The sequence below is a fragment of the Helianthus annuus genome, chromosome 2, assembly GCF_002127325.2.
Source record: "Helianthus annuus cultivar XRQ/B chromosome 2, HanXRQr2.0-SUNRISE, whole genome shotgun sequence".
Lineage (NCBI taxonomy): Eukaryota > Viridiplantae > Streptophyta > Magnoliopsida > Asterales > Asteraceae > Helianthus > Helianthus annuus.
Genome location: NC_035434.2, coordinates 29,428,490 through 29,448,048, shown reverse-complemented (window position 1 = coordinate 29,448,048; position 19,559 = coordinate 29,428,490).

Below are 19,559 nucleotides of genomic sequence, written 5' to 3'. Positions count from 1 at the left end.
CTTTGGTTTTATCCTATTTATTTACTTTTAACATTTTGGTGTTTAACTCTGATAAAAATACTTCCTAACTACGGTCCTGATGAAACTTTCCGCTGCGAAATTAATAAACACCGATACCATCTGACTGGTTCGCGGCTCCCGCTCCCAGGGTGGGGTCGGGGACTGTGACAATATATATATGAAAAAGAGTAGATGCTGCAATTCTCGATGATTTTGATCAATGTGTTTGTGTGATTGTTTGTATTAAATCTTATTCTGTGATATTAATACCTGGTAAATGTTTGTAATCCAGATGGACAACGAAGTAAATCAGGAAAACCAGAATAATGATAATAATGGGAAACAAATAGATAACAGTGCCATCCAACATATTGTAGCCCAAGGAATCATTGACGCTATGCCATATATTATCAAGACTATTAAGGAAGCAGAAAATAATAAAACTAATAGTGGAAGTAAACGGAAACCTACTGAACCCAGTCACAGCGTGAATAATGGACCATTACTTCAATTGCCTATTCCAAAAAGAAGAAGAACCATGTCAGATGGTTGTTCTTACAAAGAATTCTGGTCTTGTAAACCAATAGAATTCTCTGGCAATGAGGGAGCCATTACAGCTCTATGTTGGATAGAAAAGATAGAAGCAGTCTTAAAAATAAGCAAATGTGCAAAGGAAGATAAAATTATGTTTGCTTCTAATCTATTTAAGAATGCAGCCTTAGATTGGTGGAACACTATTCACCAGTCTAGGGGAAGTGACAGAGTTTATAATATGGAATGGACTGAGTTTAAGAACATGGTTGAAAGAAAATTATGTCCTCCCAATGAAAAAGAACAAATTGCTAATAAGTTCTTAAACCTTAGAATGACTGGAGTTGACTGCAAGGGTTACACTACTGTATTCTTCGAATATGCCACAATAGTGCCAACCCTAGCTTCACTAGAACTAGTGTTAATCTCCCGTTACATCTGGGGATTAATTAGTGAAATAAGACATGTAGTCAAGGCAGCTAGACCACAAACCATAGAAGAAGCTGTAGATCTAGCCAATACCTTGACTGATGAATTAGTATATACACAAGAGGAGAACGAGAGAAAGAACCTAGTCCAAAAGCTTACCCTGGAATTTCACTACAGTAATTCCAACCGTGGGAAAAATTTAGGTTCTACTTTCGCACCTTACTGCAAATACTGCAAAAAGAAGCATTTGGGAAAATGTTCCATATACTGCAACTTCTGCAAAATATCGGGACACAAGGAAGAAGACTGCAGGAAGAAACCCAGTAATGGTATATGCTTCAATTGTGGAGAAAAGGGGCATATCAAACCAAACTGTCCGAAACTAGCTCCAACAACAAACAACAAAACTAATAAGAATGTCCGAGCATTTGTTCTGACTTCTGAAGAAGCTAAGATGATCCTGGATATGATTGCTGGTACGTTTTTAGTTAATGATGTTTTTGCTAAAGTATTATTTGACTCTGGTGCAAACCAAAGTTTTATTAATACTTCATTCTACAAACTTCTCAATCAACCATTAACTAAACTTCAACAAGAATGTCTGGTAGAAACGGCAAATGGAGAATCCATTAAGATTATTGAAATCTTGCAGGGAGCAAGAATAGAAATTTTAAACCATAATTTTATTGCTAATCTTTACCCAATGAAACTGGCTGGATTTGATATCGTGTTATGAATAGATTAGTTAGTAGCCAATCGAGCCAGTATTCTATGTGATCAAAAGTCAATACAAGTAAGTTCACCAAATGGTGAAAAGATCACAATTAAAGGAGATAGGCCAACCAAATCCACAAAATTTATCTCTGTGATGAAAACAACAAGTTATGCAAGGAAGGGATCACTAGTGTATATGATTTCCATAATCATTAACACTAAAGGAAAAGAATTGAAAGATATTCCTGTAGAATCTCAATTCTCAGATGTTTTTCCAGAATAGCTACCTGGATTACCACCAGATAGGGAAGTTGAATTCAGAATTCACCTACTACCAGGAACAGCACCAATTGCCAAGGCATCTTACCGTTTGGCACTAGTAGAGATGCAAGAACTGAAGAAATAGTTGGACGAGATTTTGGAAAAAGGTTTCATACAGTCTAGTTCATCACCATGGGGAGCACCAATCTTGTTTGTCAAGAAGAAGGACGGGTCGATGCGTATGTGCATTGATTACCGAGAATTAAGCAAGGTCATGATTAAAAACCGGTACCCATTACCGAGAATCGATGATCTGTTTGATCGACTTCAAGGAGCCCGATTCTTTTCTAAGATCGATTTAAGCTCAGGATATCATCAACTGAAAGTATAGGAAGAGGACATTCCTGAAACTTCATTCAGAACAAGGTATGGTCATTATGAATTTACAGTCATGCCATTTGGTTTAACCAATGGCCCAACAACATTTATGGACATGATGAACAAAATATGTAACCCATATCTGGATAAATTCATAATTTTCTTTATAGATGATATTCTTATTTACTCTAAGAGTAAAGAAGAACATGCAGCGCATCTGCATACACTTCTGACATTGCTGAGAAAGGAAAAGCTCTATGCTAAATTCTCAAAATGTGAATTTTGGTTACAAGAAGTACAATTTCTTGGACACCTGGTCAATCATGAAGGAATTCATGTGGATCCCACAAAAATCACGGCGATTACTAAATGGAAAGTCCCTGAATCACCAACGGAAGTGAGAAGTTTTCTTGGACTAGCAGGTTATTATAGAAGGTTTATCCCAGATTTTTCTAGAATAGCCATTCCCTTAACAAAACTGACCATTAAATAAGTTAAGTTTGAATGGGGACCAAAACAGGAAGAAGCCTTTAGAATTCTTAAGCAAAGATTAACCAACGCACCCATACTCGCGTTAGCAGAAGGAACTGAAAACTTTATAGTCTATTATGACGCTTCTAAGTTAGGTTATGGATGCGTATTGATGCAACGTCAAAAGGTTAAAGCCTATGCCTCTAGACAATTTAAGAATCATGAAGAGAATTATACAACCCATGATCTAGAGTTAGGAACCATAATTTTTGCCCTTAAAATTTGGAGACACTACCTGTATGGTAGCGAGTTTACCATTTTCACCGATCATAAGAGTCTAAGATATGTTTTCGGGCAAAAGTAATTAAATATGAGACAGAGACGCTGGATGAAAATTCTTAGTGATTATGATTGTAGTATCCAGTATCATGCAGGAAAGGCTAATGTAGTAGCTGATGCTTTAAGTCGAAAGTATCATAAAACGCCAAAAAGAGTACGTTCTCTTAAGTTAAATCTGCAGATAGATTTAAATGAACATATTAGAGAAGTACAGAAATCAGTAATCAAGGACGATACTGAGAAATTGAAAGGAATGATTAAGAAATTAGAGCAAGGAACAGATGGAATATGGAGATTCCATAAGAAAAGAATGTGGATACCCAAACTAGGAAACCTAGGCAACCGAATATTAGAAAAAGGATATAGCAGCTTATGTTGCCAAGTGTCTAACTTGTTCACAAGTGAAAGCGGAGAATCAGAAATCCTTAGGTTTGTTGCAGCAATTAGAAATGAAGATATGGAAATGGGAATTGATAACAATGGACTTTGTTACCAAATTACCCATGACACGAAAAGGTAATGATACAATTTGGGTGATTGTATACAGATTAACCAAGTCTGCTCATTTCTTACTGATGAAGGAAACTTTCAGTATGGAACAGTTAGCCAAGTTATATGTAAATGAAATAGTTTCATTACATGGAATTCCTTTATCTATTGTGTCTGATAGAGATAGCCATTTTACTTCTCATTTTTGGACAAGTTTCCAAAAAGCAATGGGAACCAAGTTAAATCTAAGCACAACTTATCATCCTCAAATGGACGGACAAAGCGAAAGGAAAATTCAGATAATGGAAGATATGCTTTGTTAGTGCACAATGTCTATTGCCTACGTCTTAGTCTAGGTCATATTTGTATAGGGTTTACAGAGGTCTAAAGTGTAATTATGTGTAAATTCATGTAATTCCGCTTGAAATGACACTTTGTCATTTCAAGCGAAATCAGAATGATGTGATTCCGCTCAAAATAACATGTATCATTTCAAGCGAAATCAGAAGCCTATATATAGGAAAGTCTTGTTTCTCATTTGGCACGGAATCACAAGTTGTATACCGAACTGCTGCCGGATTTTCAAGTGAAATAGTAATGAGAAACGTGTGTTAAAGTGATATTCTCTATTTTCTACTCAATTCTCTCTGATTCAACACTCTTTGTTTGTTTCCGCCACTCAAACAGGTGTATTGATTTTAATTGACTAACTTGATCGTCAAAACGATCCTACAATTGGTATCAGAGCCAGTTAAGAGCCAATACATCTGAATCAGTGCGTTTTTCTACACTTTATTGGACTTTTAGACTTTTTAACGGACAAAATGGGCCGAGTTTCTAGTATTGTGTGTAAAACTGTGTTTTAACAAACCCTTGAGAGAATCAGATCAAAATTCGGCATAAAACTGCTAAAAATGGACTGAAAACTTTATTCCGCTTGAACGAGTTATTTTGATTCCGCTTGAAAATTGTAGTAATTTCAAGCGAAATAAGTTATTCCACTTGAAAAGATGTGATTCCGCTTGAACTATTGAAGTCATTTCAAGCGAAATAAGTGATTCCACTTGAAAAGATCTGATTCCGCTTGAACTATTGAAGTCATTTCAAGCGAAATAAGTGATTTCGCTTGAAAGTCATCTGATTCCGCTTGAGTTGGTGATTTCGCTTGAATAATCACTTAATTCCGCTTAAATGTATTGATTTCGCTTGAAATCTAATTCAGCTTGAAAATACCTATTCCACTTGAAAACCTAATTCAGCTTGAAATTCGGGTTTGTTGTGAAAGTCCATTTCGTTCGTGACGTTTCGTTTGAAGTTCATTTCGTGTGGAAAGTGTTTTCACTTAATGAGACCAGTTTTTTTTTTTAAAAAAAAACTTATAATTTTTTTTTGGTAAACTGATTTCTTAAAAATGGAAAATCAAGATTTTTATAACTTCTTTGCCGGCAGTGGTATGACAGCAACACAGAACCCATCATGTATTGTTCAGAACGTCAATATGGAGAATGAGTTAGGAACGATGCAGAAACCACCCAAGCTGATGAGTCTAGATGAATATGCAGGTTGGTCTGGGAGATTCAAAAACTGGTAGATGGTTTGCGTTTGGAAAAGGGAATTGGAAGTCTGACGCAAACTGAACAAGATGACTTCAAAGCTGAGAAAAAGATGATAAGCATTCTTCAACAGGCAATTAAAGAGGATATTTTGGTCTTGTTGTAGCATGAGGATAATGCACAATCTATTTGGCAGTCGTTGCATGTAAAATTTCAAGGGAGCGTGTCCATGATCAAGAGCAAAAAGGCCTTGATAAAGAAAGAATTTGACATCTTTACTGGCATGAAAGGTGAAACTACAAAACAATTGATTGAAAGATATTGCCATTTAGTAGCGGAGATGAAGAGGTTGGCAATAACCAAGACTAATGAGGAGTGGATCGATAAATTGTGACACCTGTGCCATTGTGACCATCAAACAAATACTAAACCAATGAAATATTGTGTTACATACTTGGGATTTGTGAAAATATGTGTATCATTTGCACATATCAATTCTTGTTCGATTTCGGGCCTTAAATCGCTTTCTAGAAGGTTATACGCGATCTGATGCGTAAATATAACCAGTTTAATGCAACAAAACACTATGAAATAGTGAAATAGGCTTAACATACCTTAAATAACCTTTACAAAACTTAGAAATAAGTTTTGGGTGGCTAGGTATGCTGAAAACAAGTTTATTCGCTCATAGGGACTATTTGCGTCAACTTGCGAAAGTCTGCCATTTCGTAAGGAAACGTACAGTACAGAACATGATCATAAGTTAAACATACCATATATAACCTAAACATGGCTTAGAAATAAGCTTTGACAGGTTCGGTGTGCGAAAACTTGCTTATATGATCTTATAGGGGCTAAAAGTGTCAAAAACAGCGTAAGTTTGCATTTTCGCGCATATCTTACGTTCTGGCCACATCTGGTCATCCAAAATTTTTGTACACACTAAAATATTTTTATTGTAGTGATCAGCATGCAAAAAATTCATTCGTTTCGCAATTTGGATCGTTTTTGCGTTCGTTACGACTTCCGTCGTAATTAACCGAACAACGCAACCGTACGACCAAACGAACCGACATTCGAGATATTTTTTAGCATATTTTAAGTTCCCTATACTTTAACTTCATTTTAGAGCTTTGAAATGGGGTTAACGGGGCTTAAACGTGTCAAAAATGCATCAAAAATCAAGTTTCTCAAGTGCAGGGACTAAATTGTCAATTTCTAAAAGTTGCTGGTCTACAAGTACCTTACGGACCGTATGCACATGTCCTTACGGTCGTAAGGCATGGCCAGCGACCAGAAATCATATTTTGCAATCTGTTTGATACTTTAGGGGCTGATCTTGTAAATTCTTGGTGTGTTAACCAAGTTATCCCTCCTCCAAGGCTTTGAACCTGCATCCAACAAGTGTATGGCCATGATTTTTGCTTGGAAGCTACACAAACATTTGTCATAATCTTGTGTTCTTGCTACAAGTATAAATAGCCCAACATTTTTACTTGTTCATTGCTCATTCCTCTCTTCTCTTCTCTATCTCTGATTTGGGGAGCTTTCTAATCTGATTGGAAGCTTATTCTTGGTAGAAAAGATAGCAAGGACCTTTAGTGAGCATTCCTTCATTCTTTTATTGCTTACTAGTTTAAAAAGTCAAACAGTGTTTCACTTTCACTTTGACCAGTCAATGGTCAACGCAAAGTTCGGTTGAACTTTGCAATGTGATTGTAATCACGATGGTTATAATCCTTAGTGATTTTACCAACTGATTACCACGTTAAATAGGTATAGTGACGAGTCAAAGTTTCAGTCAAAATGCGTTTTAGCATGCATTTTGCAATGGAACTACTTTTAGGTATCAAAATACCTTGTTTTGATACCAAATCAGTTTTCTAAGTAGGTTAAACATGTTTTAACATGTTTAACTCGTCACTATTAGTTTAGTGCTTGTTTAGGGTCGAAAGGTAAGCGATCTAAACAACCGCTTAGACTTTCGAACCCGACCCGTTTGGTGATCTTTAGGATCCAACCAAGCTTAGTTAGTGATCATAGTTGCATAGGGAATAACCACTAAGGTTATACCTTATGATCACATAGGATTGGTTAGTCGTATGCTAGTTAGCTTGTATGCCCATAGGAAATGACCAAAATGCCCTTTTGAAGCTAAAATCCATATTTTGCATATGTGATCAACTTTTTGACATATAATCTGATTTAGTAACATGTTTAGGCATAATTGGGCATGTGAGACTTGACATAGCACATAGTTAACCATCCGAACATAGTTTTACGCTAACGACGCATTATAGTAGCTTATACTACCATAATGGGTCGAAACGGGTCAAAAGCACTTAGGTAGACTTTCAAATCAGAATGTAAGGTCTACTAAATCATACCATATGAGTTCAATTACTCGTTTGATTTATAGAACCTCATTATATCCTATCTCCCAATTTAGGTCCGGTTATTTACATAGTTACCTATATAGGGTGCCGTTTGATTCTGTGATCCCTATAGCTTAGCTTGGTTGTTGTTCAAGACTTCTAAGCACCCTCAAGTGAGTACATAGTCCCCTCTTTTACTGTTTTCAAACTGTTTTGGGGTGGAACACATGTGCCTACTTGATACTTTCATGTTTCCCATGTTTTTATATCATATACTTACTATGATCAATAGTACACTATAGTACATGATTTCGTTATGTTTTGCTATATATGTTCACTTAACATGCTAGCACAATGGCTTCCATATACTACATTTTGTTGCATATGCTCATCCAGCATATGGATACATTGTTTTACATTTTGAACCATTGTAACCGTTTGATCATGTGAACCGTTTGTGATCATTTGACTAAGTGAACCGTTTGTAACCATTGAATTATGTGAACCGTTTGTAACCGTTTGATTATGTGAACCGTTTGTGACTACTTGACTATGTGAACCGTTTGTAACCTTTGATTGACATGAACCGTTTGAAATCTGTTTGAACCGTTGGGTTAGGGAAGTGATTAGGTAATGGGGCGGGTGTAATGTGTTAAAGGCATGGTGGATACGCCGCTGGTACTTCCTATATATAAGTGCTTTTAACATATTATATATCGTTGTGTTATCTAGATCACTTGGGCAATGGTTAACAAAACAAAGTTATACTACAAGGTTTTTCCAACGATATATATATACTATTCGAGTTTTTATTCCAAAAACAATTTCCAATCTGGGTTTAAACAAACATGTTTTGGAGTTAAGAATCATGGCTACGGGATTTTATAAACTGTAACCAATTTGATTTGAGTTGGTTAATTATGTCGCAATACTATACTTTTCAAAACAAGGTCTTTAAATAAGTATTGCAACATGTCAAACGAGCCATGAATCTGGAATCTCATACAAAACCTATGTACTCGCCGGCATTTTTATGCTGACGTACCTATTTTCACATGTGTTTCAGGTACAATAGTTGATAATGCTTGATGATGATATTGGTGTACTCTCACATAGAAATGGTTAAGGCCTTAGCGACTTTAAAACTTGAAAGATAATAGTTGTATTTATCTAAATTGTAGCAAAATATTTAGTTCAATAATTCAATAAAACAAAACTGTTTAATCCATGGTTGTGAAACAATGATTCTGTTACAACACTCCCTGACGTTTCCATCACGTTTTGTTGTTTTACGTGGTCGGGGTGTGACATAAATTAGCTGATGCATTGCCATATGACCAGTGGGGTACTTATTTGATGATGTTGAAGAACAATTCAGATTTTGTTAATCTGAATCTTAGTTCGTTCATTGAAAAAATCGAAGCTCATGAGTTAGAGTTGCTAAAGATTAAAAAAATGAATTCTACAAATGTTCAACAGGATGTGTCTCTTTATTGTAAAGGCAGCACTCCAGCAACTACAAATCTAAGCCCGAAGATTCAAACAGGGTTCAGTGCAGAATCAACATCGGGTGCTTCGACGAGTACTTAAATCAACAACAAGCCTTCACCGTTTGCCAGCTACGAGCCAAATTTCAAAGCTTCTGAACAAACATCACCTCAAAGCTCGTCTAGCTCAAACAATCAGGCATATGTTTCTGGGATTCAATGCAATATTGCAGTCAACATCAAGAACGGGAATGAGTTTACTGAAGTGGCTACAAAATAGCATATTTCGTTGTTAGCTTCCGGGTTGGAGTCATATGAGAGTTTGGTAGTGGGAAAGATCGGAAATCCTGATATGACCAAGGAGGCTTACGATCAAATAGATCCGGAAGAGCTAGAGCTGGGGTATGGCTAGTTTGGTGAGAAGAGCGTAGCGTTTTATGGAAATTACTGGTAGAAACAGTCTTTCTGGACCAGATCAGAAGCTTGGATTTGATAAGTCCAAAGTGACTTGTTTTATGTGCAAAGAGAGAGGGTATTTTAAGAGAATGTACTAACAGAGAGGTCAACAATCACCAGAATCCTTTTACCAACGACTACTATAGACAGGCGATCTATCACAAGCTAAATCAACAACAAGTCATTCACAGACCTCAGATTGAGAACAAGCCAGAGAAAGCTCTCATAGTCAACCAAGATGACGAGAAGGTAGCTAAGGGATTCACCTGGGACAAATACATTCCGGGAAGTGAAGGAAGAGCTATGATGGCTGAGATTGTCGAAGAATTAGAGAGTGTTGTTGAGCCAGAAGTGGTTAATTAAGATGTTTCTGTGGAAAATGTGGCTGATCTTGAGGAAATTGCTGCAGAAGTTTATTATTATCAATCCGAACCGGAGGTATTAGCCAGTTCTTTAAAATCAATCATGCCTCCTAAAGTGTTTGATTCTTTTGCATGTTTCTTCGAAGAGCCAAAAACAGGATTATGCCCACGATATGAGGAGAAGAAAGATTCTGTTGAAGAGATGATTGATGTAACCAAAGAAATGACCGAAGAGACATTGAAGGAGATTGCTGACAGGGCTCTTATGGGAAAACTGAAAGAGGTAGACACAGAACCTATAAAACCAGAGTCTTCGGTATGGAGTCAGTACAAAAAGGAGTCTGATGAGGAGTCAGGAATTGAGGAGGTCAAAACCAAAGGAGTGTCTGAGTCAGAGTCAGATGATGTCGGTAAACAAGGTGTTAAAACTGATCAGGAAGAAATGATTGTTAAGAAGTTTGGTTCAATCTCTGAAACCCCATGCCAAAATTGTTCAAAACCTTGCATGGAGTGTCTCGAAAAGGCATATGACACACTGGCTAGATCTATAAAGATGATTAAAAAAGAAAGTGTTGAAAATGATAAAGCCACAAAGTTGTTAAAATCAACAATTTTTGATAAACAAGTCGAAGTCAATTTTCATCTTGACACAATTGCATCATTAAAGAAAGAGTTAGAGTTAACCAAAATTGAGAATGAAATTGATAAGAAGTTAATGAGCGATGTTGCATCTTCTTATGTAATTCAGCAAATTGTCCCACAATAACCAAATGAAACACCGGTCTTTAACAGCGTTCCACCCCCAATGTGGAATCATTACACTCAGAAGTATCTAGATGGGGTGGAAGCTGCATTGAACCTCAAACTGAGGACAATTGAGGATGAGTTACCGGAGAGTATTGATGTTATATTCTCTCCATCCGACACTTACAATGAGTCACAGGTCATCAAGACCATTGTTGACCAAGTGTAAGATGAAGAGAGTGATAACTCTGAGGCTGAGATTATGAAAACTCATTCTGAGAATTCTGTGTCTGATTCTGAAGAAGAGGGTAACTTTTTAGACCGATTCATACCAAAATCCGATAAAGTCGCGAATGATGATCCGATCATGGTGGTTTACACAATGATTTGAACTGACAAGCTTTATTCTGATTTTGAGTATCCGCTTCAGAATGCAAGCATTAAAAATGTTGAAAAAGTGTTCAAATTGGTCGAAATTGACATTGCTGAAGTGAACAACAAAGAGTTCTTTTCACAACCCAAAAAGTCGTTTGTTAAGTCAACACCTAACAACTCGGGTAAGAAAGAGTGGGAGGGAAACGGTAACAACAAGAAAAATGGTAACAATTTTAAAAACAACGGAATTGGTTTTGAGAAGAAAATGGCTAAGAAAAATTTCAAGCCAAAGGATAACATGAATGATGTTTTTGTCGCTGGACCAAGTGTTGATGCTAAAAAAGAGTACATTTTTAGTCAAAAAGCCATTGATGATTTCAATGTGGCAAAGAAACTGAAAGAAGAGTCGTTCAAATCAACTTTTGTCGAGTATGACAAAAGAGTTTGCTATCGCTGCAATGAGATCGGTCACATGGCCAAACAATGTAAGAAAGTTTTTGAAAAACCTGTTGTGCAAAAACCCCGACCTAAATCTCCAGTTGATAAAAAGGGTAAAAAACCTATGATTTCACCAATTCGCATTTTGAAGAGGGGTGAATCTCTGAAGTCAGAAGATAAGCCAAAATCGACCTTTGAGGTTGGCGAATCTTCAAAGACTCACAAGACTTCAAAGATTTATCCAAAAACGAAAGTTTTTGAAAATCAATCTTGGGTTGTGAAATCAAAATCATCGCTCAAGGAGAAAAAGATGGAGAACATTTTGAAAAATGAAACAAAAGGTTTTAAAGATGATGTAGAAAAGCTTGTGTTTGAACTTGATAAACTTCTTGAAGAGTTTCCACCGATTAAAAGGGACGGGGTAAAACCAAAAGTAAAAAGTGATGTTCCAAATGTCATTTTTAACTTTCCAAAGGTTGATGTGACGTGTGACATAGTTTTTGGTAGTGTTTCAGCTGTTAAAAGGTCATGGGCATCATTGTTTGAGTAAATTGCTATAATGTTTGCAGGGGCTGCTCAGGTCGATAATTTCAAAATGGATAATGGACAGCGGAGCCTCTAGACACATGACTGGAATGCTGGCGTTACTCTATGATGTGAAATCTATTAATGGTGGATACGTCGGATTCGCTGGAAACCAGGGAAGAAGGATTGTTGGTCAAGGAACATTAACGAATGGAGTGATTTCATTTGAGAAAGTGAATTATATAATTGAACTGGAAAACAACTTGCTTAGTATTTCACAAATTTGTGACAAATCATTTACAGTTCACTTCATTAAAAATGAACGTCTTGTCTTAAAACCTGGGTTTAAAATCCCTGAGGATATGGTGCTGTTGCGCGCTCCACGAGAAAATGACTTGTATATTCTTGATATGAGTGTCGCAACACCAACAGATCATCAAAAACAATGTTTTGTGTCAAAAACTAAAGCTACAGAAAAAGATTCGATCATGTGGCATCAAAAGATGGGCCACATCCATGTTAGGAAGATGAATTTTCTTGTACATAATGATTTGGTTGAAGGTGTGAATTTGAAGAATTTTCATTTGTCTGATGACTGTGTAGCTTGCAAGAAAGGAAAGTAGACAAGGAGAACACACCCACAGAAATCGCTGAATTCGATTAGAGTACCGCTCGAGAGACTCCATATGGATCTCTTTGGGTCGGTTAATGTGAAGAGTATCAATGGTGACTTATACTGTCTTGTGGTTACCGATGACTTCACAAGGTTTTCATGGGTAGTGTGTATGGAGAGGAAAGATAAGACGTTTGAGTCACTAATGGTTCTATTCAAAAAGATGGAGACGTTGTATAAGCTGCCGATCAGAAGAATAAGAAGTGATAATGGAACAGAATTCAAGAATAATCGAATGCTCGAGTTCTGTAACGAGAAAGGGATTCTTCATGAATTCAGCGCGCCATACACTCCACAGCAGAACGGGGTAGCTGAAAGAAGGAATCGTACCATGATTGAAATAGCTCGAACAATGCTTGCCGATTCCAAGTTACCAATTTTCTTCTGGAGTGAAGCAGTTGCAGCAGCGTGCTATACTTTGAACCGAGTGCTCACTGTCAAGAAATACAAGAAAACGTGTTTTGAGCTTTTACACCGTTATAAGCCCAATCTAAAGTTTTTGGAGCCGTTTGGATCTCCATGTTCTTTTATAGATGAAAATGGCAAATTCGGTGCTAAAACTAATGATGGTTTCTTTGTAGGTTACGCGAGCCCATTGAAGAGGGTGTTTATGCCATGCCTGAGAAAAGTAATACAAGTTCAGCATGTAGATTGTCAGAAGCACACTGCTCCACCACAACTTCCTAAAAGATTTTTGTTCAATTATGACAAACTCTGGGAATCGTTCCAACTACCGATTCAGCCGAATGATGAGGAACTAGCAATTTTATATCAATATCAGTAGTCCATGTCACAAGAACAAGTGCCTAGACCGCTAGTAGTTTCTCAGCCCACCGGGGGTACAAACAATCATGAGGCAGGTCCAAGTGGAACGACACACGAACTACCAGAGGAACCAGCTCCAACGTTTGACAATTCTAACGACTCAGAAGAGGAATCCGGCCAGACTTTTGACGAGGAACCAAATGATGAAGCGACAGAAGCTGAGGATCACACCGGTGATCTAGACAATACGAACTTGCAATCGGAAGTTATTGTGCCTGACACTGCTATGCCACGAACATTGTCTTATCATCCTTCAGAGCAGATTATCGGTGATCTACAAAGTGGTGTCAAGACGAGAGACCAGATCAACCGAGCACTTACCTATTTTTATTCATCTGTTGCTCCTTTACAGGAAGAATTCTCACTTAAATGTTTTATCTTGCAGATTGAACCCAGAACGTATAAAGAAGCTTTGACTGAAGACAGCTGGGTGAATGCTATGCAGGAAGAGCTGCAGCAGTTCGAGAATCTGGGTGTTTGGAGATTAGTATATCTTTCTGAGAATCAGAAATTGATAAAGATGAAGTGGGTGTTCAAGTGTAAAAGAGACGATAGAGGAGTCGTGGTTCGGAACAAAGCACGATTGGTAGTACAGGGATTCAGTCAGCAAGAAGGCATTGGCTATGATGAGGTTTACGCGCCTGTTTCTAGACTTGAGGCTATAAGGATCTTCTTGGCATTCGCGTCCTCGAAAGGATTCAAAGTCTACCAGCTTGATGTTAAATCTGCATTTCTGTACGGGAAAATTAAGGAAGAAGTGTACGTGGGACAACCTGATGGTTTCACCGATCCACTACACAGGAACAAAGTCTATCTTCTGGATAAGGCGCTCTACGGACTTCACCAGGCCCCGAGAGCCTGGTAGGAGACGCTTTCCCAACATCTGCTGGCCAACGGGTTCACCAGAGGGACAATCGATAGTACATTGGTCACCAAGGAAGTTGCAGGCCATCTCTTAATCATGTAGATCTATGTCGATGATATCATTTTTGGTTCGACGAACGACGACTTGTGCAAAGAGTTTGAGCGAGTAATGAAAAAGAAGTTTGAGATGAGTTCGATGGGGGAGATGAAGTTCTTCCTAGAGCTGCAGGTGGAGCAAATGCCCGAAGGAATCTTCATTCATCAAACGAAGTACGTGAATGATGTGCTGAAGAAGTTCGACATGACTCAATCCAGTCCAGCATCAACCCCCCTAGCACAAAATCATGGAATCTGTCTAGATGAGAGTGGAGTAAAGGTGGAAGAGACGTTGTATCGGTCAATGATTGGATCCTTGATGTATCTTACTGCTTCTCGCCCGGACATCATGTATCCAACATGTTTATGCGCCAGATATCAGTCAAGCCCAAAGCAGTCACACCTGACAATCGTCAAACGAATTTTACGGTATTTGAAAGGCTGCCCAAGCATTGGCTTGTGGTATCCTAGATCGGGTGACTTCTCTCTTACTGGTTTTGCTGAATCTGATTTTGGAAGCTGCAAGCAGAATGCTAAGTCCACCACTGCAGGCAGTCAGTTCTTTGGAACTCGATTAGTCACTTGGCAGTGCAAGAAACAAACCTCAGTAGCTGTTAGGATCGGAGACTGTCATGATTGTGCTTGTTTGTATAATTTGTACAAATCATTAGAAATGAACAGAGTTTAAGTGCAGCGGAAATGAACTACAAACTTTGTAAACACAATCAATGAAGAAAATAGTTTTAATAAACACATGATTTGCATTAGTCGAATGATTACAATTCAAAGCAAAAGATTACAAAGCATGCTTACAAAAACTAAGCTCCCCCTCAGCCTGATACCCCAAGGTTGGTTGCACAAGATGAAAGGATTGGACTAGAAGAGAAGAACCCACTCAGTCAATCAAATGTACCAGTACAGGGTACTGTTACATTTATAGGCAAACCAAACCACTGAGGCATCTCAGCTGACGTCACCATGAAAGTGACATCTAACCTCCTAACAAACTCTAACATCTGACCTATACAAACACTGCTATGCTAACTACTGATATTACAATACATTACATAAAGTAAATAAAACAACTGCTACATCCTTCCACTGCTGTGATACCAGCAGTACTTGTTATGATCAGCAGTGCTTGAAACACGGCAGTAGATTGAGCAGCAGACCTTTAGTTCTTCATCAGTCTTTGACTTGATCAGTAGTTGTAGGTCAGCAGTTTGTATGATCAGCAGATAGGAGGTCAGCAGATGTTGAAACCACTTTCAAGGGGAGAGACTTGCATGCATATCATCTGCTTATTCTGGATCCACTATTCTGATCTAGTTTTGGCTTTAATTATCTGTTCCTTTGGCATGGTTCAATCCCAACAATCTCCCCCTGGAACAGATAATGCCAAAACTCTTCATTATTTCTAGATCTTTATTGCCTCATCAGCAGTTCCCTTATTTGTCCTTTGAGTTGTAATTCAAAGGTTAAGGCATCTGTGTCATTATCATCCCTGCTAAGTGGAAGATCAAGGAGATCCTGAAAATCTTCAAGACTCAGTCCAAGAGCTTGTTCCCTTGTTATTTTCTTCACTTCTCCACTAGACTTGAACATTGTCTGTACGTGGGACTGTTTATCAGTTTTCCACTTTAGTACTTTTGAGCCTGGTGGGTTTCTTGGGAGATTTTTATTAGATGAGGTATTTGGTGATGCAGGCCGATTCATGACTGGCTGAGCAGTACTTGCAGATTCTTTCAATTAAGACTCTACTTTCATCATTAACCTAATGCCCTCTTTTACAAGGTCATCACTAGCAATTAGATCTTGAATGGTTTCAGCACCCAACTGGTTTTGAGTCCTTCTTTTGTAGATGGCAGCACCAGCTGGAGCAGTGGTTCTTTTGACTTGCAGCTTTGGTGGTCTTTTTGAGACCTCTGCTTTAAAGTAGTCAGGCTTTTGTGGAACTGTTGGATCTTTCTTCCTAAGTTCCTCCAACTTTTTGTAGGTGGCCCGGACCCTATCTTCTCCCCACTTTGTAACAGAATTCTTTGGCTCATAATCAGCTGCTATCAGCTCCTCTTTCATTATCTTCAACTCTAAAGCTTTGTCAGATTCAAACTGTTTGAATTTCTCAGGAGGAGTCTGCTTGACCTTGTTTTTGATCATTTCTTGGATCCTGGCTGCCTCACTTTCAAGCTCAGGAATGGTCCAGCTTTTGTACATGTGTTTCTCCCCCTTGTATTTCTTGTAGGTCATGATGTTATCAATGTAGTCTTTTCTCACGGGCTCATCCGCCCTTTCTGAGATTTGATGACATACATTTTTTGGCAAATTGCTCCATAGATCTGACCATCTAGTCTCACAAAGCATTCTTAAATATTGTTTGGCCTGGGATATCCCTCAACTGACGACAAACTCCTTTTAACAGGGTCATCCTCATAGTAGAAAGATTTGATTTCTTCTCTAACTTCTATGAGTTCCAAAGGGAATAAAACACCTGCAGGAGGTAATGGCTTTTGGATTTGAGCTGAAGAGAGAGGAATGCGATTGGGAATTGTGACAAGTGCTAGAGGTTTTGAAGATGTTGGTGGTGGTGATGGAGAATTATCTGGTATGATAACCCTTCTCCTCTTTATTGTAGGAGAGGCAGATGATGTTTTGGGTGGAACAGTGGTGGTGATATGAGAAGCAGTGGTTTGTGATTGACTAACAGCTGTTGAAACAACTGGTGTTTCAACCACTGTTGTCATTACAGCAGATGTTGTAACATCTGCTGTCTTCTGCTTTTTGGCAGGTGGTGATGGTGGAAAAGCAGTGGTTGTGGTGTGTGTGTAGTGGAGGTTTGATGTTGGTGGCTTTTGCATGATGGTTTTGAAGAATGCTTTGTGAGACTGGATGGTGTGGACTTGGGTTTCCTTACTTTTCTAGTAAGATTTCTTTTTGGAACAGGATTTTGAGCATCCTTTAACCCAGAACGACCCTGCGCATTCAGCTCCATGAAAGCTCATTTCTCCTCATTCCACCTTGACATATCCTTTGCTGCTCTGTCCCTTTTTACACTGGTTACTCCTTCATCAAGTGCATTCTGGGTGACATCAACCTTTTTGCTACTATCTAGCAAGGGAATGTTTCTGAGCATAACATCCTTTTCTGGCTCAAGATACAGACCATATCAATCCCTTTCTTCCTCCACTCCTGAATTTTCTCCCCCTTTTTGGCATTATCTGGGGGGAGTTCATTAATAAAAAGAACTGTTGGAGAAGCAGTGCCAGTGGTTGTCAACAGATAGGCCTTTATCGCCTTGATGTCAGCTTGTGTGTTTTTGAACCTAGACTCCATTGTGTTTCTCAGCTCTTGGACATGTTTTTCATGTTGCTGGTCAACCACTTGTTGTTGTTGTTGGAGAAAAGGTTGGAAGAAGTTCCAAAGCTCATTTGCAACAGATGCCTGTGAAGCAGATGTTTGTGGTGGAACAGCAGGAGATTGCACCTTTTGTACTGTTAACAACTGTTGCAGTATATCTTTGATCTCCACAACTGAAGTATCCAGTTTTTCAACTCGTTTCGTTAATTCTTGGTATTTTAAACCATTACCCAACTTAATGGGATCATCTGATTTCCCACTAGCAGTGGTTGTATCAGTGGTTGATGCAGGGAGTGAATTCCAAGTATCAACTACTGATGCCCCTTTTTCTTGGTACTGGGGTCTTCTCCCTTCAACACTTGATAATCTTTTGATGGAGCCAGTGGTTAGAACAAACTCACTAGCAGATATCAGAGGTGTTATAGAAGGAATTACCTCCAAGGAAGTCTTATGGATGTAACCACTGTCCAAGTGTAAACCAGTGGGTTCAACACTTGTAGTGGCTGCTTCACTTGGATTACCACCAAGAGTTACTTGTAACTCAAGGGGTGTAACTTCCTCAGGTTGTGTTGGTGGGTTAGCAAGGATTGATACATCTGGCCCAGTCTGTTGTTGAGGTGTATTCTCATGAACTGGTGAGTGAGAAGGACTAGTTTGTGCCAGGTTGAAATCAATTGCATCCAACAAAATTTTGGTGTTTGGTGGAATTGTGGATGTGAGGTTGGGTGTAGAAAGAGAATTTGCCCCGGGCATTGGGCTGTGGATGATGGAAACAAGTGCTTCCAGAGCATCATGATGTGGTGTCCCTATTTGTACAACCTGTTCTTTTTGAGAAGAAGCAGGAGGAGTTTCAGCCATGGTTCGAGATATTTTTACCAACTGCTGTGAGGAAGTAGCAGCAGTGGTTTCTTGTGACTTTTGTTTTGTCACAGGCAGTTGCTCTGGTATCTCATCCTCCAGAGTTGCCTTTTTGGTAGGTTTTGTGGGTTTTTGAGTTTTCTTTTTCTGTGGCTTTTTGGTGATTATAGGTGTGGGTTTCAAGGTAGTTGTTTTGCTCCCTTGATCACCTTGAGCAGTGGGCTCAGCAGCAGATACCTGAATTCTGCTCAGGCACCTCCGCTTATGTTTTGCAAGATGTTGACATTCTGGTAAAAGTTTCAGCAGTTAAGCTGTGCATTTTAAAAAATTTACCTTGGTTTATTATAGAAATATCATCCTTACTGAATTTCTTTTCAAAATAATAGCTTAGAAATCATGGAAACAGTAAGAATGATTTTGTTTCAACATTTTTAACCAAATCATTAAAGATTACCTAGGAATAATTAAAATTTTCTTCTTGAAGAATAGCTTACCCCAGGTTTTGAATCTTTAATGGTATTTCATTAAAGGAAGTTGTTTTATTTGAAACGCACATAAGCAGGGTATGAAATAAAAATCTTGTTGCAGGAGGGAAATAGCCTTTTGTAAGGTATCCCTCTGCATCATTGTATCAGCATACCCTCTTTCAATGAAATCAATTTTTAACTCATTTTTTGGAAAGGAATCTTTACCTTCCTGATCATTGAGTGCGAAAACTTCCGAGATGGATTGCGGTGTGATGTTGACAGCTTTACCCTTTAGAGAAGAGGTAATGGCAGTGACAGTTTCACCTTGGTTTTCAAGGGTTGCATTTTTCCAGAACTCTCTTTGTGTTGTCAAGTAAATTGGTGCATCGGTGGTTAACAAAGTTTTGTACTTTGACGTCGTGATCATATCAAGGATGGAATCAAAGGTATCGGTGGTGCCTGGTTTTGTGAGAAGACCCAGAAGATTGTGAGAAG